A 27,873-nucleotide genomic window follows, 5' to 3' on the forward strand; every position below is an offset into this window, starting at 1 on the left:
CAACCTTGATGTTGTCAAAAATCATCAACCGTATGCTCCAGATCTCGTTGCTCACATCAGCCTTGTAGCTATGACACCCCACGTCACATCTAGGAGTAGTTAGCACATTCATCTCAACTGCTTTGGGGTAAGCCCGCTTCCCATGCCTTCTGTTTCATTTTGATCGCTTTTTATGTTTTTTCTTGTATGAGTATTGTTTTCTTGATTTTTTTGAACGCATGTTGTCATTTACATGTATATTAGCTTGTCCTAACACCGTTTCAGTTTTTTTAAATATCTCACTGTTGTTGCATGCATGAAACTATTTTTTGCAAATGGTCGCCGATTCGGCGACTCGCCTCACACACATGCATGTTGTTCCATTTTCTGAATCTTACATTCATCATTTGAATGCATGATTATTCACTTATGCTGACACTCAATATCAACATGCATTCACTGTCCTATTTTCTTTCAGTTGCCCGTCGGCGAGTCGGGCCAATATTGGCAGGGACTCTGCCTTCACCAAGACTGCATTGCGCAATCTGGGGAAGGAAGGCTCTGCCTTCCTCTCCATAGATTCACATTTTTGCCCATCACTGGCCTCCATGACTGTTTTGTGCATTTCTGGAGGACAATGACTGCTTGCCCCAGGAAATTTCGCAAATCAGTCCCTGTGCCTACAGTCCTTCCCAGCTGGAATTGTGCATTGCGTAATCCCAGCAGCCAGTAGCTAGATTGGAATGTGAATTACGCAATTCCAGCATCCAGTTAGTCTCCCAACAGCCTAGATTGTGCCTTGTGTAGTCTTGGTAGTCAGTCTCCTGACCTCCCAGCTGAAATTGCACAACCTTCATGATTAGTTACAAAGGTATGTTGCAAGTTAGTTCTCAAGTTCATTTTGGTTTTTGACTGACATATTTCCTGCCATGAGTGTTTCCATGTCTCCAGGTACTGCAAATGTTCATCTGCCTCTCAGGAGTGCAGGTACAATGGTTTCCAGAGGGCAGAGTCGAAAACACCGTTCAAATCACACCTGGAGATGCAGACGATTAAATGTCTATGAAATTTCCTACTCACAAAGATATTAGGTTGTTCGTAGACAAGGACATCAAGATATGACAACAACAGCATCATAGAAAGCAACATCATGAACAATAGCTGAAGGTAGCATACCGAATGTAGCAAATGCAACAAATGCAACGAACACAACGAATGCAGCAAATGCAGCGAATGCAATGAATGCAAGAGGAAGGTTGTTGACAACACAAGGGTGGAACAAAGTTGCAAGCTCAAGATGATGAAAGCAACTTTGGAGACTCAGACTATGAGGTAACGACGCTACATGATGATCGCGTGAAGACAGGGAATGGAACAAAGAAGGAGTTGCATGTGCTGAAGAAGCAACTCAAGGAAGAACATGAAGCTACACAGATAGACAAGTGAGTTACAGTAGGAGCAGGAACAACAGTGGGCACAACGTGCACTCATGGATGAAACTGTACCTGTACAAGTTAAAGATCCATCCCAGCAGCTGGCAAGGAGCAAACATGGTGAGCATGGTTGTTGATCGCATGCAATGGATTCAGCAGCATGCATGCTATTGTGCACACTCAGGCAGCCCAACCCATTTAGCATACTCACCAAGGTGAAGACAAGCAGCAAGTCCAACTGGAGCTGAACATGTACTTCGGCAAGTTGATGCGCATGACCACCAACACACACGTGAAGATCAACACGGACACTATGCAGTAGTGTGTTGTCAGTTCAACCACACCCAAGAAGACCATGCACATGATAATAGATGAGTTTGATGAACGGGTCGAACCAATGCACCGGTTGCAACAGAGATAAGAGTTCACTTCAACAAGATGTCACCATGAGTTGCATACACACCATCACGGATGACCAAGATTGGCATCAACTCACCACATTCACCATCACAAGCATGTCAAAGAGTTGGTCTCATCACAGTGGACTAATTGTCAGTGAGGTCTTGCTTAGCTTTCTCAAGACATGTTGCCTCACATGAGTACATGTGCATTGTAACTTTGAGTCATGTCAAGTGTAAGTCAAGTGTCAATAGTTGGATGTAACAGTCATAGAGTAGGTGAAGAGTCATGAGGGTAGTTGAACTATCACAAAGGGGAATGTCAAAGGTCACCCCATCCTTTGCTATAAATAGTCCCTCATAACTCATTGTATAGGCTTTTGGTCAACCAAGCTTTTGTTAAGACTATCTTGAAGAAAGCTTGGACAATATTGTAATGCACCTTGGCTTCTCCACTGCATGGAGTAGTTCATATGTTTGGAGGAGCAGGTAGATGTGGCTGTAACGTTTCACTATTGGGGCTAGCAGGTTTACATGGATGTATTGTATGATTGGAAATTACACTTCTTTATATAATAAGGGACAACAAGTTTTCACACATGTATTGTATCTGTTGTAATACTGATCTTTAACACTTGTAATGCATGTTGCTTTAACCTGTGTTCTACATTTGAACTGATTCATTTGTTGTAATGCATAATCTATTAATGGAAACGTGTTTCATATGTTGTTAATGTTGTCCCTTCCGTGTCGATTTCTCTGCTGGACATTAGACAGACCTTTCACATGAACCTTTTTGTAACAACCGTTGCACTCGTTCGGACTGATCTGTGAGTGTTGTACGTGTTATCTTACCTTGTATGTTGTGACTACTGCATTCAAGTGGACTGCTTCATTGGAATCTATGTATGTCCTGTGTGTGTGTGTTCCTAGCCGAGTTTGGATTGATCTCTTTCAACCTAGAACTCACATTCACCCTCATCTCAACCCACTTGTGTTAGAACCTCTCATGCACCTTCCTTGACTCACTGCAACAATCACACCCTTGCTACTAACAGAGTTATCTTACTTGCCTCTGTGTGACATCGCGGTCAAGGAATTAGTATGTGACCCACTGCTGGGACTCCTTCACCAAATGGTCTAAGGTCTAATTGGGACTTCTTACCGGAGAGATCCCCTTACATGTTGGCAAGTCCAGCACCGTCAACATTCTGGCACTAGAAGGAGGGCCAGATGACAAACTGAGTCCTCACATCTATTTTGAATCTCTACACATCTATCATAACTCACTACCGAGCTGCTCTTCTGGAATGTATGTCTTATGGAAATGATTTCATCATCCCGAAAAGGCTCTTAGATAACTTGTCTCATAAAAATTTTGATGGTGGAGGCTACGTAGCCTTGGTAAGGCACATGGTCGGTGTTGTAGGCTCATGCGAAAGACATGGAGTCTTTGAAGAATACATGAGTTGCACGTTATTCATCTACATGCTTCGAGGGCACCCAATGCATTGGTGTGCCACGCTACCAGAAAAATATATTCATTCTCTTGCTCATCATGTCGCAGAGATAGATCATGCCTTCAACCACTATGACCGTAAAGTGATCAACAAAGAAATTCTAAAATTACAAAATCACCCAATGAATCCATTCAATAGTTTCACACATGCTTTTGTAATCTTTCATATCGATTCTCGAAAGATGATATTGATTGGGAATTTCTTGATGGAAGATTTGAGCATCTTCTTCACATATTCGAACCTTGCTCAACACACTTCGATGGAGTTACACAATCACAGGAAGGCACAATTGCTGTCACAAGTGATTGTCTACCTTCACCTCATCAAACAGCTTCTCCACTACGGCGTGATGTGGGAGATCTTGCACACACCTTGGTTGAACTACCACATCCTCCCACCCCACCTTCTCTTGAGATTTGTATTGTTTGTCACGTGGACTCGTTCCCTCGACCTTCGTCCTCACGTTCCGTTGATCCTATAGATTGTACTGTCTTGTGTTCACCCACTCCAGACTTCTCACCTATTGTGAACGAGGATCAAGTTGTCGATGGAGTTGGGGTTATGCAGCCAATCTGCGCCATCATTCATGATGAGTGTGTGTAGAAATCTAAAGAAGAGCCCGCGGTGAAGGATGACTCCCTTCCAACCGCGCCTCCTCCGCTTCATCCTAACATCCCTTGTGATTCTTACACTGCTGATTTCCCCTGTGAAAACTCATTTCTAGATGCTTCTACTTCTGATCATCCACAGGACACCTCAGATGTCAGTTTGCCATTACAGTGCAGAGAGGATACATCTTCCTCAGAAAATCCGTTCAATCTATCATTTATCTTTCTTGAAAAAACAGAGGGTGAACATCTTTGCTTCTCATCTACCCCTCTACCCAATTCATCAAATCATGAGGATGCCGATGAACATATCAAATTTTCTGATCTTGGTTGTCATGATCTATTCACTTCCTCATCCTATCACAATGTTGATTCAACCATTGTTAATCTATCTAAGACACTAGTCTACGATGATCTATCTTTCCATGAGGTTGAAACCCCCCAGACTATCGAGGCACTTCAGCCTGAGCTGATGGTTATGTCAGGCCCTCGCTGTCCTGAGTTTGGTTTCGCTTCTAGTCAAGAAATTGTTGAAACACTGAAGGCTCCTCATCACTCTCTGCTTTGCATAGAAGATCAACCAAACACCTAGATTTCGCTTCATCCATAGGGACTACATGATCCCACCACTAATGCGTTGGAGGAATATTACACAGCAAGCACACATTGTTGTTGGGAAAAGTATCCAATACGGAATGATCCTATCCCACTCTAAGGGTGATAGTACCTCAGCAACAATCAAAGCAAAGCTATTCGAGATTACTTCTTTATGAGATGTAAGAGAAGGGAGAAAGAGATCCACTAACCGTTATCTTCCGCTAATGATTGATCCAATCTTCTCTCTTTGCTGCTTGCTCCCAGCTCCTTGCTCTTTCACTGACCCAGCTACACCAAGATCCTGCAAAATGACAAGAGAGGGAAACTACAAGAAGCATACATTCATAATTGATTCAAGGATTAGAATAAATCAAATATACAAGTATCAATACGCCATTGAGGCACATGCATATAAAAGAACCTCAAATGCTTTATTAATGGAAGAAGTAAAGTTCTGAGAGTGTTACAACCATAAGAGGCCCAATCCAACAACACCTCCCAGCAGAAAGAAATCTCCTCTTCACCTCCTTCAAGCAAATCACCCAATAGTTCTATACTCAAACCAACAGCACTTCCTTACATTCACAAGATTCCAGCCTCCCTAGACCTCATGAGAGAGCTCTATATATAGGAGTTTTGGAGAAAGGATGAGTCAGCTTGAGGCTGGCATGAAGCTGACTAGTGTCCTCTCCCACTTCAGTTATACTTCAGTTCTTGAGTCCACTTGGAGTTTCTTGCTTCCACTTGGAGATCTAGATCCTCTTACTCATCACAAGGCGAATTCCCTGATCCAAGTGTCATTTTGGAAGCTTCCTGGGCATTTGACACCTTGCAGAATGACTGTGCCACTTGACCAATCTCGCCCAGCGCAGGTAGCCTTCATTAGATTTGACATTCAGCGCAGGTATAGAGTGGAGCAGTTGACATTCAGCGCAGATGCTCAGTGGAGCAGTTGACATGATCCAGAATTAGCTTGTTTTTGAGTGTTTTCAGGTGGAGAACTGATTTTTAGTGCTGTGGTTTGCTGACCTTGTTCCTCTAGGGGTAGGAAAAACATGTTTAGGGACTTTGGATCCCTTAGATTATCGACATTTCATGCTTCATGCTGTAAGGCACAAAAATGTCTATAACAGTTGCCCCCTAAAGTATGAGGTCGTTTATCGGGTGAAATGCTTTATCAGGAGGATCCGAAGTTCATTCAATCGCTGAGAGGTGCCCTGTAATAAAATACAATACAATACAATATTTTTCATTCTGCTTTCATGATCTAGCTGAGGCGGGCATTCCCATGCTCAACTTTATAAATTCATTTTGGTACATATAACAGACGATCGTCTGATGGTAGACTGATAATTCTCTGCTGAAATTATCATCCTTTGAGTAGGATGATCATCTGCTGCAATGATGTACATATCAAATGTCTTTATATTTCCTGAATATATATCGCAGCCCGGATGGATGAAACTAGATCCGGGGTCTTCAAACTCGTTCGATCTTCACTTTAAGTACAAGTCGATCCATGTGAGAATTGCGCTGAAGTCGAACATGGAAAGACATCGCTTGATTACCGGTCAATAATGTAAACCGTTAACAAGCGCGAGAGGGATCACCAATAATGACAATGACCCTCAAGGTACTGCAGTACAATTCACGTGGTGTGAATAAAGGACTTGGCGTCGAACACCACGCAAAATCTTCTGGTCGAAGGTCATTGATGTATACCTGCCGCCGGAAGTGAGAAACTTGCCATTGAGGCATGCAAGCTTCAAAGTACTGAGGGGGTTGTTCCTAGATCAACTTCTTGGATAATGAGCTGAAGTCGACAAGAAGCGATCCGTCAAAGGAGGGCCTTAATGAATCCCACATCAGTGACACGGAACGGAGCTAATGATTTTAGTGGAGGTGAAAACAATCTGTGAAATATGATTCAGGGTGGCGATCATGGGTGGATGGAGGATAATGTATGGCAGTGGATGGGACGCGGTTGACTCTTTCTGAACAACATCTCTTGAACATATAACGACACTGATGTGATGGATCGGTAGCATTACCCCAAATGTGGATGGTTTGGCGAGGACCATGGTGATGAGACCGGTGAATGAAACAACCCAACCCGATGTGATACGGAGGACAAAGTGTCATGTTCAAGAGCGACTTGCTACCATTTAAAGCTTTGAGGTTCTCCCAATTTTTCCCCAGTCATTTCTGACCAGTACCTCTTTATTTTTGTCAAGCTTGAGGAGGATAACATATGCTTGTTCTATAACCTGCCCTTCGGGCAAGCCCATCACTATGTTTTAACGAGCTTAGCGATAGGGAAACTCATTCTCGTCTAAAGACAAGTTTGTCGCTATTTAATCATTTTAACGAGTCTAACGACAAGGAAAACTCGGTCCTTTTCATTTTTAGAGAGTCTGAAAAGGTACAGAAAGTCAACTCCAAAATTCCTTTTTCGTCATCTAATCCCTTAAGTCCGAAAAAGTATAAAACAATACAGAAGGGATGAGTTTTCGATAACTTTAACGAGCCGAATAAAACAAGCGCTCGACCTTTTTGTGTAATAATCCCTCAAGTCCAAAAAGATTAAAATCTAGAGGAGGGATAGCTCTTCCGGTCATTTTAACGAGCTGGAAGGCCAAAACTCGGCAAACTTTTCATATTTTACGAGTCAGGAGAAAAGAGCTCAAAGAAGACTCGTCTTTTGAGGAATGAGTGATAAACAGGGATAGCAGCAGATTCCAGGTACAGGTTGGAATTTTCCAATCACGACAGTGTCACAAGGATGGCTAGGTGAAATCACTCTTCGCAGCTGTTCCTCAAAATAGGTAAACAATCATATGGAGGCGAACGATTGGCCAAATGGAATGGAGGTGGCGGGTGCAAACACAACCAAGGCTTTTTATGGCTAATAAATTTACAATCACAATGGTTATTTACCAGTATTGGGTTCATTTTTTAAAGAGCTTGAATGCACTAAAACACTGCTCAATCTTATGTTTATTTTTTAACGAGCATGAACTATGTGCTAAAACTGCTCGGATCTCGCTTTTCTATTTTTTAACGAGCATAAATTCCGCGGTAAAACTGCTCGAAATACCAGTCATAAGATAAGAAATGTCTCCTGTGAGATAGCTATTTTTTATGGAGCTTTATCTCACGAAGCTATGCTCCTCATTTGGCAAATTTTGACCTTTGCCCCACATCCTTTCTTTATACAAGTTAGGAAACGACTAATCCAAAAAACAGATAAATAACCGCTCTTTTCTTGCACTCCAAAAGGTTTGCATGCCCCCAGGTATAAAGTACAATTTCAAGGCTGCCCCTACTTATCCGCTAAAACATTTGTTTTAATGGGTGAGGCTTGCCTCTTCCTGGTTACCCAAAGATGGTTCTATTTGCTGCTGCAAATCAATCTCTTTCTTCGGCAATGTCTACCGAAGTAGACAATGGTGAATGACCTTTGTCAAACAAGTAACCTTGACAAAAGAATCCTGTTCCAGAACAACCCCTCTTCCTTCTTTCGGACGGGGTACAGACTAGTCATATTCTTTCACGGAAATTCTACCTTATACCCAGGGTTTCCTCTGCCTGAAGCAGACCAGGATGCATGCCCCCTGGGTTCCAATCCCATCTTTCCGAATCACTCGCATTCATCGGGAAGGAGGACTGGGGGTGGAGACATTTCTTGGGTGAATAGACCATTCAGGGTTGGTATTTGACTATTTGCAATGCGTGATCCCAGAAATGAAAGTTGGTCTACGAGCTTGACCATTCTTCCTTCGTGTGGAAAACACATTACTCTAAAGAGTGAGGAGACTATAGCTCCCATGCAATATATATAGTCTCGTCCAAGAAGTAGGTTATAATCCAAGGGTCCTTGAACGACCATCACGTTCATTTGAACGGTCTTCCCTTTCAATGTAACAGGTACATTGGGGAGGATCCCTAATGGTCGACTGGTTCCTTTATCAAAACCCGAGAGATTTCTTATCTCAGGCAAAAGCACCGGGGAACCCAGTGCTTTCCAAGCAATAGAGGAAAGGATACTCACAGATGCCCCTTCATCAATGATAGTTCCAGCCATTACCATTCTGTATATTTGGACGATGATTCTGAATGGTATACTGGCTGGCAACCGGGGTCTGCCTAGTTGGTTCCAATCAAAGGACACAACCAGGTTGCTTGGTGGTGGGACCGAATACACGGCCGGATATGACCTTGACGATGTTCCTTCCTGCGATAAAGGAATGGGCGCATTGCCCTGATGCTCATCAGAGTCGGTGTTGATGAAAAGAATCTGGATGGTGTCATCCTTATTCTCTTCAGTGAGGGTGTCATTTGAAGATGAATCTTCAGTGACGGTGTCATTTGAGGGTGAAACCTCTGAAGGAAGAACCGGGTCAACTGCCGTATCGACCTTTAGACTTTCGTCTGGTCTAGATTCAGTAGGTTCATTTTCAATGACTGACGCTTCAGCTGACCACTTGAGCGGGCCAGCTGTATTTTTAACCAACGAAGGACTTGGCACGAGTATTTTGTATCCAGGAGGAAGTCTCAACAGTGAAACTGGGTGATCTTCCAAAACTCTCTTCGCTTCGTCTAAGAAGGGACAATGGTGGATGGCGTGATCGCCTTCACATAGTCTGCAGGGGGATCTTGTTCCCCCTCTTTGTCTTGAACCTTCACTTTCGCTGGTTGACGGTAAACAATCAACATGGCTATCAGAGATTGATGCTCCCGAACTGTGCAAAGGAGGGGACCAGTCCCTTAGTATCCAGGGAATACAGGGACAATCTCTATGGAAGTGGTCTCCTCTACATATGACACATGGCGATTTAGGCCCGGTCGGTGCTGTGTGTAGATTTTTGTCAGATGTCTTTTGCTTGCCCCCAGTCGCCTTAGGCTCCTTCTTCTTCTTCTCCTTCTTCTCCATGGGAGCTTGGCTTTTGCCGGCTCTACCCTGCGAAGATGAAGGATTGGAGGAAGAGTTATAAGAAGTAGAAGGCTGGTGGGCTGCTCTAGACTGATCTAACTGTTGACTCGACTGTTCAGGAACCATGGTGTTCTGAACTACATTAGTTGAGAATAGCCAAATAGGCAGGCCAATTGTCAGTCCTGGAAGCGACAATGTGGCCATGTGGGGCGCACCAAATTCTCCCCAAGAGGAGAATGGACTAGGATTCCCATCATGTGGAATTCCTTGGTTGGGGCGTTCCATGTTCTCAACCTAAGATCAACGCGGGAATAGGAGGTGATTATGTTCCGTTTAAAATAAATTTTATAATGACGCTTAGACACAACTTGCTTTTTCACTTTTTAAGAGTCGACAAAAAGCTAAAGATGACTCTAGTCTCCTTCGATGTTTTAACGAGCCCGAAGTGACAAATGCTCGGATGGACTTTTTCAGTTATAGAGTTTGAAAAAGGCCAAAAGAAACTACTCTGGAGTTCTAGGCAGAGGGTGTGCCAAACTTTTCGCAAAACCACAGAATACGTTTTACGGTACGAGTGGTCGATCTTCGTGAATGCTGTGTTCACTGCATTGCGATCAGTAGGGCGGCCGACACGGTTTCCTACTGGATAAAGGCTTTGTTCCTATAGGGGTCTCCCAATATATACGCGACGGTACGTGGGAGCACAAGTCCGTATTGATACTTATCGCTTCACCGTCGAGGAATCACCCAACCACTCAACGCTGAGATATCACGTTTAACGACGCCGAAACACGTCTCTAGCTTAGACCTCTATGTGTTTGCGTTATGTTTCAATGCGTTGTTATGTAAATTCAATTTATTTTAATGTTGATCTTGTTTAGCAGTTTGCCTTTATGGATCACCACGAGATGTATAGTAACACTCCTAAATGCAGTCTAAGATGATAAGCAAGCTTTTCAATCTTTCAACTTTGAAAATCTTAACTACTGAGGGAAAAGAAAGACAACATCTTTTCACACAGATCATAGAGCACACACTAATGCACTTTTTCCTAAATCAACATGCAAACTGTCATAATGTACATGCACAATGCAGGTATTTCTTTTCTCTTTCTTAATGTTTGTGCGACACAAAAAGAAAGCTGTTGTATAATTTCGAATTCAATTTCAAGTGAAAACAAACAAGCTTGTCCAAAATCGAAAGACACCTTAAGATTTACTTGTTTCGACACTAGAAATATATAAATTCAAACCAAATGACGAAAGCAAAAGCTCAATCAGCTATGAATAGCAAACAAACTAACTCTTAAGATCAAAACGACACTTTATCACAGCTCTAGATCTAAGAGGTCACAGCAAGACTAGTTCACTTTCGTTATGGGAAACTGTAAATGATACAAGAAATACACAAAGAACAAACACAGTTTCTTTATACAACCGAGGCGGAATAGTGGCAAGGAAAGTTGGTTTCAGATAGGCACTTTGACTGGTAACAGGCAGCAAAAACAAGAGTGAAAACAGGGCAAGAAACAGCAGGAAACCCCAGTAGCACAAGGCAAGACTGGTCCAGCGCAGGTGGGACACTGTCTATTTGACCTTTAGCGCAGGTAGCCCCTTCGGGAACTGCGCTGAAATGCAGACAACCTTCACAGCAGTTGCACTGAAGAACGAAACTTTCGTTTCTCTTGGTTTCCGGGTCACAGATTGCTCAAAAATTCACAGTTTTTGGCCAAATCAGAAGCTATCAGTCAAGGACACACTAAGGGATGAAAAGGAGGATGAAAAGCTATCACTAAGAGCTTATTAGAGTCCTTGTGGATCAGCTCTTCAAATCATAAACTTGCTCAGAAACTGAGCTAGAGTAGCTGCCCTCTACTTTGCATTTGAAAGATCCAAATGCAGTTCGATTCGGTACTCCCTTTGTTTATGAAATGAATAGCAAAAACACAAACAACCAACAAGATACGTTCCCCAGCGGAGTCGCCAATTTGTTGTTGGGAAAAGTATCCAATACGGAATGACCCTATCCCACTCTAAGGGTGATAGTACCTCAGCAACAATCAAAGCAAAGCTATTCGAGATTACTTCTTTATGAGATGTAAGAGAAGGGAGAAAGAGATCCACTAACCGTTATCTTCCGCTAATGATTGATCCAATCTTCTCTCTTTGCTACTTACTCCCAGCTCCTTGCTCTTTCACTGACCCAGCTACACCAAGATCCTGCAAAATGACAAGAGAGGGAAACTACAAGAAGCATACATTCATAATTGATTCAAGGATTAGAATAAATCAAATATACAAGTATCAATATGCCATTGAGACACATGCATATAGAAGAACCTCAAATGCTTTATTAATGGAAGAAGTAAAGTTCTGAGAGTGTTACAACCATAAGAGGCCCAATCCAGCAACACCTCCCAGCAGAAAGAAATCTCCTCTTCACCTCCTTCAAGTTAATCACCCAATAGTTCTATACTCAAACCAACAACACTTCCTTACATTCACAAGATTCCAGCCTCCCTAGACCTCATGAGAGAGCTCTATATATAGGAGTTTTGGAGAAAGGATGAGTCAGCTTGAGGCTGGCATGAAGCTGACTAGTGTCCTCTCCCACTTCAGTTATACTTCAGTTCTTGAGTCCACTTGGAGTTTCTTGCTTCCACTTGGAGATCTAGATCCTCTTACTCATCACAAGGCGAATTCCCTGATCCAAGTGTCATTTTGAAGCTTCCTAGGCATTTGACACCTTGCAGAATGATTGTGCCACTTGGCCAATCTCGCCCAGCGCAGGTAGCCTTCATTAGATTTGACATTCAGCGCAGGTACAGAGTGGAGCAGTTGACATTCAGCGCAGATGCTCAGTGGAGCAGTTGACATGATCCAGAATTAGCTTGCTTTTGAGTGTTTTCAGGTGGAGAACTGATTTTTAGTGCTGTGGTTTGCTGACTTTGTTCCTCTAGGGGTAGGAACAACATGTTTAGGGACTTTGGATCCCTTAGATTATCGACATTTCATGCTTCATGCTGTAAGGCACAAAATGTCTATAACACACATGCACAACACAAGTGGTCTACCTTTCTCACGTTTGCTTGCATGTCACAGACAAGAGAATTCATACACTCAACATCTTCACGTAGTGAAACACAACATCATGGTAGCACCATAGGATGCCTGTCATGCACTTTCACTCATCTTTATTCTATGGTTGCTTGTAAGCTCGGAGTGTGTTTGTCTTCATTGTTATATCTTTCTTGTTTGCTGGTTCACACAGTTGTCTTGTTCACAAACCATGCCTTCACCAACATGGGCCAACGAATGCACTAGTGGCTACATTCGAAGTATCACTTCATGTGATAGGACCCATGCACTGTTAGCTTAGGAGTAGGAGTAGTGTTACACTAAAATTTGTCACCATGACTATTTGCAGTCAGTATGGCTCCATCAATAGTCATATTGTCCTCCTTGGCAAGTCTTATACCTCTGCTCCTCATGTCAAACTCCAAAAAAGAGAGAAAGCCTTTAAAAGTCAATATAACTCTGGTTACGCAGTTTCTCTTACCCTTACCCGCGTGTACGCACCTCAAGTACATAATACCTGCATACTTGTACGGTCTGTCTGTAAAGGGGTGGGTGCATACTCCTGTAAAGGTCAAAAGGCGCAAGTTTTACTTCAAAAAACTTACTTGTGGTCGATTCTAGAGCATTCTAGAAGATGGTTTGACGTGGATTGAGCGCCTCCGGATGGTTCATGCATCCCAATGAAAGAGGAACTTATCCCATGAAGAGGGGAGCTATCCCTTTGAAAGAGGGGCTTATCCCATTGATGGTGGACCTGATTAACTTCCTCCAAAGCACTATAAATACAGGCATTGGGCCAGAGGGAGGGGAGATTGAAAGCTGAACATTCCTAAGGGTAGATGCTGCTGAAATTAGGACTCCCTTATAGAGCTTGAGAGGAGAGATTCCAATCCTTTCTTAGCTTCATTTGGAAGTGGGTGAGCTGATCAAAGTAAAGGAGAACTCTTGCTGGACCCTGGGAGGGACTTGCACAACACCAAGGCACTGGTTGTAAGGTTTCTTTTGTTTCCAATTAATACAATTAAGTTTATTTTTCTCAACAAGTTGTTATATATAATTTGTTTCATAAACTCCTTGGTCTTTATGATGAATATGTTTTATTATATGAGTTATTCAGGTGCTATGTAATCATTTGCTTGTTAGTGAATGTAGGCTTCAAGGAGAAGGAGCTCATCTGGATCGAAGAGGATTGGTTGCTACAAACAGCATTGGACTAAAGGTATGCCTTGAACACCTGGTTGCTTTTATTTTAAATGCATATTTAGGGAAAGATAGTGCTTGATTGTCTTGTTTGTCACTAGAAAGCCTTAGCTTCTAGGGAGGTCGGTTTTGTCCGCAAAATTGACTCTTTCCACATGACAAAATGGCGACTCCGCTGGGGAATCCATGGATTTGATTGATTTCTCTTTTGATTGATACTTTGATTTGAGAAAATTCGATTTATTTCTAGTTTTTGACTGATTGACTGTGAATTTGGGTGGAATAGCTTAGGGTTGAGTTAGTTTTTTTATTTTTCTTGTTTTTGAGAGCAGTACGCACCCTCTGCGTTAAGCACAGTGCGTACCTGTACGCACTTCTGCTTTGTACACAAAGCGTGGCCGCACCTATGAAAACAGGCTGCCTGCGTACCCTGTCAAAAGTTTAGAAAATTTCCATTTTTTCCTTTTTACCTTTTAGATTTTGTTTATAGCTTGTTTATTGCTGCCCAGATCCACTGGTTACCTATCAGAAGTTTTCATCTAAGCTTGTTTCATTAGCATCAAGGGTTTTAGTGAAGTTCATAGAAGTTCTAGCCCTAGGTTTGATTTTTGTATTGGTCTTGTAGTGACTTTGGCTTTAGAAGTTGTAAAAACCTTGGATATCCCTGGTATTTTCAGTCTTCTTGGGAGTCGGACCTTTCGTAAAATCCACCTTTGTCTGAGAAACCTACCGTTTTGTTGTCTCTTTGCGGAATTTCGAGAAGGCTTGTTTGTTAAGCTGTGAATTTCATTCTTAAGAAAAAGAACAAAAGCTTTTTATTTTTGTTTTTGACTGGTTTATGATTCTGCATGAATTAGTCCTTGGTTGAATTGTAACCGAGTAAAACATCCTGGAATTATTTTTTGTAAGCTTTTACCTCATTAGATTTGCTTTTAGGTAAATTTCTCTTAGATTTGCTTTTAGGTAAAGTTTTCTTAGATTTTCATAGATCTTAAAATTGATTTTCCTTAAGTAGTTTTACATGCTTTGTTAAAATAGAAAAAATACAAAATCTCTTTTGAAGAAAGTTTGTTTTAGTAGCGTTTGAAGTCTTTGAAAAGAGAAAGAAAGTTTTTGTGAAATAATTAATGGTCATGTGTTGTGTGCTTTGGAAAAGATAAAGAGATTGTTTCTTTGATTTTCATTGCGAAGAAAGTTGTCTTTATAAATTTTGCATTCTCCAACTCTCTTAGCTAGGGAATTCATTGAAAAGGAAAGATAGTTTAAATCATCTTAGGTGCATCTTTTTAGTGGATTTGAGTCGAGTCTACACATCATCAGTTTCATCTCCACTACCTTTTGTCTTAAAGAAAAGCCATAAAAATTAGCGCTTAAAGTAAAATTAACTTAGTAACTTTTTATTTACTAGGGCTCTGATACACCAACATAGATCAGGCTAGTGTCTTGGAGTAGGAGAGTAGTTAACTCTCCAAGATAGTAAAAACAAACAAGTAGCTTATCTTCTGGTAGGATAAATCCAACTGTTACATTTATGCTCTGGGAAAGCTCCTCTTAAAGGAGAAGCACGAGATCGTGTCCGAACCAGTGAGGGAATCAATCCTCCTTCATTGGGAACGACGCCAGATATGCACGTACTACAAACGGTAAACCTCGGATTAATCATTGTCGAGGAGCCTAGGGTCACTTGTCGGTAAACCTTGGATTATTGTCAAGGAGCCGGCAAGGGGATTGAGCTTGTTACTCTGCCCCTGCGTGCTATCGGATCGTAGACTGTTCCCCCAGGTATATTTGTTGCTGTTGGTGACCTTAGTGACTATTATCTTTAGGATTCTTCCTAAGGTGACGGTGGAGGGAAGATCCCACTGTACCTGGAGCAGGCGTCGGCTAGACTCACTTGGATTTTCTGGGAGGTTCACTTCACTCGAGACGGTTAAAGTGGAGGAACTTGTGCCAGTCTATTCATTAAGCAGGTTGCCGGGGTAACTGTTCCACCCGCCACTTCTGTACTGAATTCTGCGATGTTGGATTTCATCACCAACTAGTGTTTTCGGTCCGGAAGGTTACTGTTTGTGTGTGGTTTGACGCCCTAGATTCTTTAGGCGTGTGATTCAAATTTGTTTGGTTCTTTAGAGACTTTAGGCAGTTTGCTTTGAGATTTTACTTTTTTTGCGTGTGCAGTAGTTAAAAGTTTTCACTGTGGCTGAATTACCGAGACAGTCCCGTAGACTTCGGGGCCAGTCTCCTGAGATTGTAACCGTGGCCGATTTGTTGAGGAAGTCCCGTAGACTTCGGGGCCAACCTCCTGAAGACGTCCCAGGTCATTACGAAGGTTTGAAAGTCCTTGTAACTCCTAGTGGTAGTAAAGTAGGTTCACCTGAAGAAGGAGAGTCTTCGTTGGTTGTTCATCCTGATTACCAAACTCTAGAAACAGGTTATAATCCTGAAGCTATTTCGGTTTCTGAACTTGCTGGTAGTTTTTCATCTACTAGTGATATAGGCGAAGAACCTGAGATATCTGAACCTGTTACTCCAACATCGGGGTTAGTCTCTCCAACTTCTAGTGCTCCTAATTCACCTAGGGTAGAAAGAGTCATCACCGAAAATCTTCCTTCTGGTTTGATAGCTATTGAAGAACTTGCTCCAGAAGAAGAAATAGGCATCCCTATCCCTGAAAATCAACCTACTATTGATCTAAGGGAGCGTGAATCCATTTTTTACAGTCCACCTAGAAGTACTACTTGGTATCTTTCTTTAACTAATTATTTGGACAACTCAGGGTTAAGTTTTTCACCACCTCATGCTCCTTATCCACCTAGGGGTATTTATACTCCCGTAAATATGTCAGGTCAGTCGTCCATGTTTACTCAATCGCCTGAATCTTTTTTGTACGGCGGTCCTTCTGTTCCCTCTGGGTATCAGTCACTTTCTGGTACTTTTGCGGGAGCATCTCCTCAACCCATTGAACATGGGTTATTAACTGGAAACAATGGTAATAAACCATTGAGCGTAGGAGACATTCTTATGATGTCAGGTTCTATTCCCAATTCTCAACCTCAAGGTGGCCAGTTACCGCCTGGGGGGCAGCCTCAATTAACGCCTGGGGGGCAACCTCAAGGTACACAATTTGCATCTGGGGGGAAACCTCAAGGACAGTACGTGCCTACGGTACAATACATTCCTCAAGGTCAACCCCAGACTCAATATGTACCCCAAGGTCAACCCCAGTATCAATTTATACCTCAAGGTCAACCCCAGTATCAGTACATGCCTCAAGGGTATCTACCCCAAGGTCAGTACTCGAACCAAGGTTTCCAACCACCCCAAGGTCAATCTTATGTTCAAGGTATGGGAAATGTACCTTTCAATTATCAATCCTACCCTCAATCTGGTTATGGATCTCAATATCCTCAACCTATTATGGGTCAATACCACGGAATGAACATAGTGTGGGATCCGTCGCAAGTTCAACAGGTGTTGCAACCAAATGTACAGTTGTCATCTCAAACTAGACAACCCTTAGTTTCTTGTTCACCCCAGCAACCAGTCCAGTCTAACATTCAAACTTCTGTACCTTCGGTAGTTTCTCAGTCTGGGCCTGTTTCGCCTCGTACTCCATCTCAAACGACTGTTGCAACTGCCGCAACATCTGTTCAATCTACCCCACTTACTTACGATTGCTGCTATGTTGAAACTGTTGAATGTGAAGAAGGTGCCTACTAAAGTGGGGTGGGAGGGCACGTCTCCAATGGAAACCCACTCCGAATGCTGCTCCAGAATTAAAATGGACATAACTCGGCCAATATAACTCAGAATATTTATTATAACATGTTTTTGGAAGCAGAAGGACCATTTTTCATCTTCCCATGTGATGGAAATCTTTATCTGGGCACTCTGAGATCTCAGATTTGTGCTGCAACAGTTCCGCCGTCACAAAAATTCTGATAAAATAGCTGATTTTAAATCAGCGATATCTCCCACATCCGAACTCCGATTCAACCCATTTTTTTTTTGAAATTGGGTGATTTTTCGAGAGGAATCCAGATCTAGTATTTGTTTTTGTAAATTTTGTACCAAATGTTTCAGATCTGATCTGCAAAGTCGCCGCCCAAAAAAAAAAATCCTGCAAAAAAAATGAAAAAAGAAAAATTCTTCCTGCTTGACCCAAGAAAGTGCTCTGTGGAGGTTGTAGCACATGCCTGAAGTTTGTTGAATATTGTTGCAAAATTTGAAACTGAAACATGCATCAAACCCTCATTCCCATGGAATCATAACCTGCTCCGATACCACTGATCCGGATCTTGGGAGGAGGCCCCCAAGATCTAAAAGATTGAAATGGATCTTGGGAGGAGAGACCCCCAAGATCTGAAAACTTGCATTGCCAGAAGAAAAATATGAGAATGTCCAATAAACAAAACCACAAAGAAACTTTTATTTAAAATAGTAATGGAAATAAACCAGCTAGAGCGATGGTAGCTTATCTCTGAGAAGAGATGTGTGGCTACATGCCTCTGAACTGTAAAGGCTACATTGTGGTGGACAATCTGTCCTTTTACAAAATGTGACTTGGTACTTATAGTATTTTTCAGTTACAATACCACGGGTCAATTCCATGGGTGAATGAATACCATGGGTGGATTTTACAATACCACGGGCAAATGCCATTTACAATACCATGGGTAAATTCCATGGGTGAATGAATACCATTGGTGGATTTTACAATACCACGGGCAGATGCCATTTACAATACCATGGTTAAATTCCATGGGTCGATGAATAATATGGGTGGATGAGTACCATGGGTTGATTCCATTTTCCATTCGGATCAAGATCGTAACAATAGACCAGCTGGCTTACTTTTCATCCGACCCAGCCTCTTCAGAGAGTATTCAGCATGTCAGTAAAACGACTATCCCATATAAGGATGTTGGAGTAGGATTAGTTAAAGATGCCGGTTTACTAGGAAATTTTCCTTTTCCTCCTATCAACACATTGTCTTCGTTTGCATCCATTCATATGATTACATCAGACACCATTGTTTATGACGATCTTTGGATCATTCCTTCTGAATCTGAGATAGACTCATTTGGTGATGCTATGCCTTTGAGTCCATATGAAATTGCCTATGAAGCCGTGCAGTCTTTTACCGACCCGTTTTCAACCAAAATCGACCAAATGAATGTGGTCCGTGAGGAATCACTTTTCACATCAACCTCAGAGTTAATAGCATTTCCCGAAGTTGTTTCATCTGATGAGCAACTTCGTGAAGTCCTGTGTATATATGATTTACCATGGGAGGATCTCCATCATAGATCTTCGTTTTTACCTGAGGATGATCGTTTTGAAAATGATTTCTCATCAATCTTTACAGCTGATTATGTCAAGGAAGCTCAGAATCCCATGAAACATCCTGATTCAAAGCTAAACTTGGGAAATATTTCTCGAACTATTCCCATTGACATTTCGGTTAAGCCTGGAATTGTTGAGAACATTCATATAGGTGCCTCGTGTACAGATGACGAAATTCAGACATACAAGGCCCTATTTCAATAATTCTGTGACGTGTTTGCCTGGTACTATGAGGAAATGCTAGGAATTGATCCTGCGATTGTTGTTCATGAGATCAAGACTTACCCGGACGCTAAACCCATCCGACAACGTTTGCGTCAGATTCACCCATGAAAAGCCACTGCAATTAAAGCAGAAGTTGAAAAACTGTTGAAAGCAGGTTTCATTTATCCGGTCCCGTTAACGGATTGGGTATCGAATATTGTTCCGGTTAACAAAAAACAGGGAACAATAAGGATATGCATCGATTATAGGGACATTAATCGAGCTTGTCTGAAGGACAAATACCCAACACCCTATATTGATCAAATAATTGATGATTGTGCCGGCAGTGAAATATTTTCCTTTATGGACGGTTTTTCCGGTTACAATCAAATCAATATTCTACCTGCCGATCACCTTGTCCATTTACGAGCAATCTTCATGAGGTGTAGGCATTATCGTATTCGGTTGAACCCACACAAATGTGTCTTCTGTATAGGAGTGGGACGATTGCTAAGATTTGTAGTTTCGAAAACCAACATTCGCGTCGATCCCTCGAAGGTAGAAGCTATCATCAAATTGCCTCCTCCTTCGAGTCTTCGCCAATTCCAAAGTTTGCAGGGGAAAGCAAACTTTTTATGACGATTCATTCCTAACTACGCCGAGGTTACAAAGGGTTTTATGCACAGAACGCTCAATTCTCTTGGGATGAGATAGCTCAGAAATCTTTTGATGCACTCAAACACGCGTTGACCCATGCACCGTTGTTGCATCCTCCCAACTACAACCAGGATTACTTTTTGTACCTCACCACCGCTCATTCCACCATTGGAATGGTCTTAGTTCAGGAAGATGAATTCGAAACGGAACATGTGATATATTACCTTAGTTGGACGTTAAATCAAACTGAGCTCAAATATTCACATGTGGAGAAATTGGCATTGGCAGCCATTCAAGCTGTCCAACGTTTTCGTCACTACATTTTACTCCGTAAAACTACAGTCATTTCGGATTGCAACCCTATGATCTACATTTTGACTAAACAATTGCTAGGGGGCAAGTACTCTAAATGGATTGTTATCCTACAAGAGTTCGACTTGGAGTTTGAGAAATCTAAGTCTAAGAAATCTTTAGTTTTTGCAGAGTTAATGTGTGACTTCCCGCGTGCTGACGCGGAAACTGTGGCAGAGGAGCCCATTGCGGACGAATCTTTGTTTCTAATCAGCACTTTAGATCCGTGGTATGGGGATATCATCGTCTAACTCCAGACCCAATCCTTTCGGCCCGAAGTTTCAAAGTCAGAACGTCGGAAAATTCGATTCCAGTCCCAACAGTACAAAATTATTGGAGATACTCTTTATCGTCGTGGGGCGGACTTGGTTTTTCGATGTTGCTTAACTCACGAAGAAGCTGAAAGGGTTCTGAATGACTGTCACTCTGGAGCGTGTGGCGGTCATATGTCTGGGTATGCCACAACCCAAAAGATATTGCGTGCTGGCTACTTCTGTCCATCCTTGTTTAAAGATTGTATTATTGCGGTCTGAAAATGCCACAACTCTCAAGTGTTTGATCGAAAGATGCGCGCTCCACCTGCTCCTCTCCACCCTATAATTGCCGTTGGTCATTTTGCCAAATGGGGTATTGATTTTATTACATGTAACCCTCACTCGGTCGGGGGGCATGCGTATATCATCCTTGCGGTAGATTATTTTACTAAGTGGGCCGAGGCGATGCCTACATTCGAGGCAGACAGCAAGACAACTGCGATTTTCGTGTTCAATCACATAATTGATAGGTTTGGTGTCCCACAAGCGATAATCACTGACCATGGGCGCCATTTTTGAAACATTATGATGACAGAACTTACAGGCCAGCTTGGTTTGCATCATGATAGTTCAACTCCTTATTATCCATAAGCGAATGGTCTGGTTGAGTCCATCAACAAAGTTTTAGTTATCATGATCCGACGAATCATTGGTATTCATCGGTCGAATTGGCACAACATGTTATTTCAGCGCTTTGGGCGTACCGAACATCAGTGAAAACATCAACAGGGTTCACTCCTTTCCAACTAGTTTATGGTTTGGAAGCTGTGCTACCCATTGAATGCGAAATCCCATCACTGCAAATGGACATCGAGTTACTTCCAGCTACTTCCGAAGAGGAAAAGCGTTTATTATACTTAGCTCAATTAGATGAGAATCGACGTGATGCTGCATTGGCGATCGAGACTCATGCAAAACGTATGAAAGCTCAGTATGATCGAAATGTGACCCCTCGAAATTTTTCGGAAGGAGACCTAGTGCTATTATATGATCAAGAGAATGATAAATTAGGTGCTGGAAAATTCGTTCCTATGTGGCATGGGCCCTATATTGTCAAGCGAAAGCTAGCAAAAGGGGCTTATGAGTTGGTAGACTTTGACAGGGACTCTTTAGGTAAACCCAGAAATGGTCTTTACTTGAAGAGGTATTATGCTTAAATGATGGGTATGGAGAATTTTTAGTTAGGTTAGTTTTTCTTTCTAGCTGGTGTGTTTGTTAGTTTAGACAGTGTGCTTAGCTTAGAGAGTGTTTTTTTCGTCGTTATTCTGGCTTATCTTGGTTTTACTCTTCATATTGCAGATGTCGATGCCTCTCCAAACATACATTGGATTTGCTGATGGTGCTTGTCATAGTACATAGAATATCTCTTCCGCAGCTTGGGTTATCTATTCGCCCTTGGATTTGCTGATGGTGCTTGTCGTAGTACATGGAATATTTCTTCCGCAGCTTGGTTTATCTATTCGCCCTCTGACGAGTTAGTTTCTATGCATGGGGTGAGCCTCGTTCAAACAACAAACAACATTGCCGAATAGAGTGCAGTGATTGAGTTATTGTCTGAATCTATTTCATTTGGGATTCGGAGTTTGATAGTGAGGTTAGATTCTGAACTCGTTGTATTACAGCTTAATAGAGTGTATACCATTAGAAATCCAGTGTTATTAAGGTTATTTTTTAGAGTGCGTCTCTTGGAACGTGAGTTTGATTACATTGAATATCAACATATTTCAAGGTCTTTAAATACATTAGCAGATGCAATTACTTCTCGAATGTTAAATAGACATTTGCAATAATCATACATGTAAATTTAAAAACATTTCATCACACATGTTTAACAAGATAAGCCGGTAATAATGATATATATATATATATATATATATATATATATATATATATATATATATATATATATATATAGGAGTGTGTCAAAAAATATATCGTCTTCGATCATAGGTAGAAAAACACCTTATGATCGGCAAAAATGATAAGTACAAAAAACCAAAATGTCACATGTGTCTACAAAACGACCATCCAATCACTGGTGATGATCTCTATATGACACCACTACACGGGCCACCCTACACAAGAACCTCCTAAAAGGTCCTAGGACCCCGACTACATAGCGCTGAAGCCTGATAGGAATATCATCTATGGTAGTCTCTGGTATATCTGCTGTAAGACGCTCTAGGTCATGTTCCAACTCAGTTAAAGTCTCTGTGGCCTCGTCCTGTGGGGTCGGTGACGCTGCAACTGGTAGTCTCCTCTCGAAAGGCCGGAGATTGGCTGGACGACGTGGGCCTACATCTGCATTTTGAAAATTATTACTATCAGTTTTGAGACAATATAAAAACAAACAAAAAATAGATAGTTTGAAAAACTTGTGGAAAATGAAGTTACCTGTATCATCCCATTGTTCTCCCGGTGGAAGAACCATGTCCAGATCTCCACGAAAATCAACTCCGGCATAAGGAAAATCCTGTATAGAAAAGACCTGGTCCTCTAACCAGTGAAAGTACTTCGGAGTAAATCGGACAACCTCCATCCCCTCATCAGGATGACGAGCCATAACCGCAACCCATCGCATCAATTTGGGCTCTCGAGGAAGCCCAACACCAACAGTGAGCTGCTGTGGGATCAGCATCGGAACCCTCTCTAAGCCAAAACTCACAACTAAAGACCCATAACCAAAAGTCTTCAGCTGTCCATTTTTGGCTCTAGTCAGTTGGCCTTTTATATTGGCCAACACAGCATCACACCAGTTGAAAATGGTACCTCGATAGCAATCAATCGCCATCCGCATCTAGGATCCAGTGGCAATGTGTAAAGCGGCAACCCCGCAAAGTCTAGTAACTGTAAAGGCAATCACCATAAGTTCAGGGCGGGATATAGTTTTGATCCCTATCCCCTTCTCTTGAGTCTAAGTGTTACACCACTCTAGTCGGAGACTAGCGATGGACTGGCCACCCGGCCTAGTTCCGAACAGAGTCAAGTGTTCACCTCTCTTGGGAAAACCAGTGAGAAAGTAAATATCTATGGGCTCCATCTCGTGCTGGTGCCCTCCAATATAAAAACACTGGTCCTGAACGTTCCATCTTTCTACCAGCCACTCTAGAAATCTCACTTGGGCCCTCATGCCAGGTATGGCCCAGTATTTAAAGGCCGCATGACTTCAAAGCATCAATTGACGGTTGATGATTAATGGCGGCCAAATCAACATCTTCGTGCTCTCTCTCGCGCCAATCAAGCATGGTGAACAATCTACACACCAGAAAACATCCATTAGATTCCATAAAATCAAAAGTTTTTGGTCCATTTTAGAGAATTTGGGGTTTAAAAACTTGTTGCGCGGAGTACGCACCCCGCCTTTAGGAACAGAGCATGGGTACGCAGGGTCTCTGAAGGAAAGGTGCGTACCCCCGACATTTTTCCAACTGAGAAAATGTCGGGGTACGTGGGTCCCTAGTGTGGTGCCTGCGTACGCCGAGAGGCGGTTTTTGAAACCCCAAAACCTCCAAAAAATGAAATTTGGGGCCTAAAAAAGAATTATAAACGGATGAAATTGAAGAGGAGGATGTTCAAATTTACCTGGAAGAGATGGCGTTCGATTTCAACGGTCGGATTCTCCGCAATGTCCACGGGAAGTTTCTTGCCAAAAGCCCTTTTTCTCTCCTCAACAGTAAAATGGTAAAAATGAATTGGTAAAAGCCCTTTTTATAGGTTTTTTTGGGTAAATAAATGGTAAATTTGTTTATTTTTCACCATGAAAAGGTATTTTTCAAAGTATTTTTATCTATCTTCAACAGGTATGAGTAATGTGTTGGTTTTTGTGCAGGATAAAGGATTTTCAGGGAAAATTGTCATGTTTTACAAACAAAAACATCAGAGTCATCTTTAAGCCCTTTTCTGACTCCTAAAACATGAAAAGATTGCCGAGTGTTTCTTTTACACTCGTTAAAACGGAATTAAAAGATGGTCCTCTTATAGCCCTTTTCTGACCGTAAAAACATGAAAAGATTGCCAGATTTTTGTCGTTTCAAAATCGATATTGGAAATAAAACGACGTGTCCTTGATCGCTTTTTACTTTTCAGATCAGAGACACTAATCATGAAAGTACTCCTTGGTCGTAAAGATCAAGCGGTTGTCTCAAGTATTATTTTATACTTTTTCGGGCTTGGGAGACACAAATTTATGAAAAAGGTCAACCCTGGAGTCTTCTTAAGTTTTTCAGACTCTCTAAAATTGAAAAACGCCGAGTTTCTCCTATACTGGACTTGTTAAAATTTCACAGTAAAGGACCTGTTCGATTACAAACAGGAATGGACCACTCCTTCTTAGGGTTCGAATCTAAACTAAGTTGGACTCATCCGAAGGATGAGCTTATAATCAAGAAAATGTTATCCTCCTCAAGCTTGTAAAAAATAAAGAGGTACTTGCCAGAAATGGTGGGGGAAAAGAGAGAAAAATGAGCCTATTTGTTATCCTTTGTCTCGAAAAAAACCTTATCACCACTCTTGAACACGACACTTTTCATTCACCTGGGTTGGGATATCCTTTGCCTAACAGTTGATCAAACCACATTGAAAGTCTTCAGCCGGTTTCTGGGTATTAACTTTGGGTCACTTGTCACCAAGCCATCTGTTGTGTTGTTATGTGTTCAAGAGGTCACTGCAAATAAACTATTCATCTGCAAAATATCTGTCATCGATCTTGACCATCCCTGAGTCAGTTCTTACAGCTACATTTCTTCAACTTGATCTATGATTTCATGTTGTGGGCTTGCTTGCAACGGATCGCTTTCTATTGACATTAGCACATTATCTAGAAAGATGATCTAGGAATCGTCAGTACCTTGAGATCTGCATGCCTCAATGGCAGGTTTCTCGCCTTCGACGACAGTTTACATCATTGACTTTCGATCGAAGGATTTTGTGATATGTTCAACATCAACACATTTATTCACATCTCATGGATTGTACTGGGTACTTTGAGAACCATTGACATCACTGGTGGTCTCTCTCACACTTGTTAACAGTTTACATCATTGACTGGTAATCAAGTGGTTTCTACCATGTTCAACTTCAACTCATTTATTCGCATGGATAGAATCGTACTATTTCGGGAAGTAGAAATGAAGACCCTGGATCTAGTTTCCGCCATCCAGGCTGCGAGGAGTTTTGTATTCATTATATAGTAGACTAATTATAAACAGATGGTTGCGTCCATACTGTGTCTACATGTGTCTATGATTATGATGTACTGCGAAATCATTCCTATATCAGAGCAGTAGTTAGTTTGTTAGTTAAAGTTTTCAATCTGAGTATGGGAATGCCTACCTCAGCGATGATATGATCTCATATATGTATTTTGTGTTGAATATTTGCAGGTTCCGACTGGGCTCTCCACAAGATAATCCTCGAAATGAGAAAGTGCTTCACCCTTCCTAGATGATATGAAACCCTAATCTACTACAGACTTCGCACTTTAGGGGGCAATCTGTTACACTAAAAATTTTCACCATGACTATTTGCAATCCGTATGGCTCCATCAATAGTCATACTGTCCTCCTTGGCAAGTCTTATACCTCTGCTCCTCATGTCAAACTCCAAAAAAGAGAGAAAGCCTTTAAAAGTCAATATAACTCTGGTTACGCAATTTCTCTTACCCTTACCCGCGTGTACGCACCTCAAGTACATAATAACTGCGTACTTGTACGCTCTATCTGTAAAGGGGTGGGTGCATACTCCTGTAAAGGTCAAAAGGCGCAAGTTTTACTTCAAAAAACTTACTTGTGCTCGATTCTAGAGCATTCTAGAAGATGGTTTGACGTGGATTGAGTGCCTCCGGATGGTTCATGCATCCCAATGAAAGAGGAACTTATCCCATGAAGAGGGGAGCTATCCCTTTGAAAGAGGGGCTTATCCCATTGATGGTGGACCTGATTAACTTCCTCCAAAGCACTATAAATACAGGCATTGGGCCAGAGGGAGGGGAGGTTGAAAGCTGAACATTCCTAAGGGTAGATGCTGCTGAAATTAGGACTCCCTTATAGAGCTTGAGAGGAGAGATTCCAATCCTTTCTTAGCTTCATTTGGAAGTGGGTGAGCTGATCAAAGTAAAGGAGAACTCTTGCTGGACCCTAGGAGGGACCTGCACAACACCAAGGCACTGGTTCTAACCTGCACAACACCAAGGCACTGGTTCTAAGGTTTCTTTTGTTTCCAATTAATACAATTAAGTTCATTTTTCTCAACAAGTTGTTATATATAATTTGTTTCATAAACTCCTTGGTCTTTATGATGAATATGTTTTATTATATGAGTTATTCAGGTGCTATGTAATCGTTTGCTTGTTAGTGAATGCAGGCTTCAAGGAGAAGGAGATCATCTGGATCGAAGAGGCTTGGCTGCTACAAACAGCATTGGACTAAAGGTATGCCTTGAAAACCTGGTTGCTTTTATTTTAAATGCATATTTAGGGAAAGATAGTGCTTGATTGTCTTGTTTGTCACTAGAAAGCCTTAGCTTCTAGGGAGGTCGGTTTTGTCCGCAAAATTGACTCTTTCCACATGACAAGTAGTGTTTTCCTTTGAGTTGTTTTCTTGCATGCTTGTTTGCATACTTGCTTTGTTTGATGTTTTGTTTGCTTGCTTGTTTTCTTACTCACTTTTCTTTCACTTTTGCTTCTGCTCTTGCTTTGCCTTATTGTTTGGTATAGTTTTCTTGTTTCGTTTGTAGGATAGTTTTTCATGAAAACCATGTATGAATCTTGAAACGATCTAGGTGAAGTACAAGAGGGCTTGTACAGTTACCACTACTTGTGTTGGCTTGATGGGCCCTGATGCAAGTTCAGCATTAGGAAGCCAAGAAAATACCTACACTACTAGCCCTTTTGGCATCATCTTGCGGAGCGTGGACTGAAGTCTAACCTGAAGTAGTATGGGGGGATGTAGGAACCAAGTTTCTGCACCCTGAGATGTTTGTGATGTTGGTTTTATGCCCTAGCTCTACCTTCACGCAGGTCGATAAGACTTTTAGGGCTTATCGATATACTTCTCTTAATCACCCTTAGACCTTCGTGAAGGTCTACGACTACCTTTCACAGACCTTAAACAGGTGAATCTACAACTTACATGCCTCTACAATCACTCCCAAGTTTGTTATTACCCAGATCGGCTTAAATATCTAATAAATTTAACATGCATTAAGACATTCCTTGCATAAATAGATATTATGAAATGCGTTCATGTAATAATGTAAAA

Source organism: Pinus tabuliformis, chromosome 5_2, assembly GCF_031772625.1.
Source record: "Pinus tabuliformis cultivar Carrire ecotype Pingquan chromosome 5_2, CPIR1, whole genome shotgun sequence".
Classification (NCBI taxonomy): Eukaryota; Viridiplantae; Streptophyta; class Pinopsida; order Pinales; family Pinaceae; genus Pinus; species Pinus tabuliformis.